Source organism: Eutrigla gurnardus, assembly GCF_963514095.1.
Source record: "Eutrigla gurnardus genome assembly, chromosome: 15".
NCBI classification, from domain to species: Eukaryota; Metazoa; Chordata; class Actinopteri; order Perciformes; family Triglidae; genus Eutrigla; species Eutrigla gurnardus.
In genome coordinates, this window is record NC_139938.1 from 22,291,248 (window position 1) to 22,292,416 (window position 1,169).

The window sequence follows — 1,169 nt, forward strand, 5'->3', positions numbered from 1 at the left end:
CCCTCTGATGTATTATTTATTGACTGTCTTGATATATTTATTTTTTACAGTAACGTATGGATGATTTGTACGTGATTATCTTTGTACAAAGGCTGAATTTCACTCTTGAGATTCTCTGAAGTTTGGAGTGTTTTTCTTCAAGTGTGTTTACTGTAGTTAATGTATATTTATTCATTGTCCCTTTTCTTTGTTACCTTTCTTTCTGCGCTTACCTCCCCTGTCAAACACCACACACACACACACACACACACACACACACACACACACACACACACACACACACAGACACACAGACACACACACACACACTTTATATTACAACCACTAAAAGTATGCTCTTGTATTGCCGTTACCCATTTTGAAACAGTTCCGCCGTACTGTCTGAGGAAGGTTTGGCTCCAGCGTCCACATCCACAACACTTAACGCGTCCGTTTATTGAATGCATTTTTTTCCCATCATGACTGTTTGATATCTCATATACAGTGACATTTCAATGTGCTGTGCTATACATTTTAAATCCTTTAAATCCCCCCAGTGACCCAAGCTGTACATACAACTGTGCTCTCAGGCTAGTTTGTTTTTTTCTGTGTATGCATTGTAGTAGCTTTTATTAGGAAGTTGTTGTTTGTTTTGTGTTTTGAAACAGCCCTACAATTCTTTAATACGAGTTATTAACATATCGCTTCAATTCTTGTAGCTCCATCAAACACAACGTGGCAGACGGGAAACATCATTGCTCTTACCCAAACGTTGATTGATGGGCTCCGACTGTAGCCGAGTTTCGTCACTGTACCGTTATTTTTCCATTTTGTAACGTTAGACCTGTTGTCGAGGAGCGCTTTGACAAGATATTGTGATGTTGTTAGTTGATATGTAGCGATACCCGGTGTAATTTATCAGTGTGCATCCCCCCCCCCCCCCCCCCCCCCTCTTCTCTTGGTTTGAATTCAAAATAAAAACAAGCTGTGACCTGTACCGAGCGTGTCCGTCAGACTCACCGTGTCTCTCTGAGGCTTTTCATGCATTATATTATTCAGATGTTCATACTCACATTCATACATTAGATGTGTTCTGCTGAACTTTCCAGCTGCCGAACGAGATTTGCCGGCTGTAATGATGAGTAGCTGTGACTGACAGCAAAAAAAAAAAGGTAGAAGAAGAAAACCTG

The 1,169-nt window shown here is 40.6% G+C and overlaps 1 long non-coding RNA gene across 1 annotated transcript; it reads right to left on the minus strand.

The window, feature by feature from the left end:
* Positions 1–143: 143 nt before the first annotated feature.
* LOC311025608 lies at positions 144–968 on the minus strand. The gene is made up of 2 exons (XR_014598403.1): positions 278–968; positions 144–212 (listed from the first exon to the last, which is right to left on the minus strand). It is a non-coding gene; the product is annotated as an uncharacterized lncRNA (long non-coding RNA).
* Between the last annotated feature and the right edge of the window lie 201 nt (positions 969–1,169).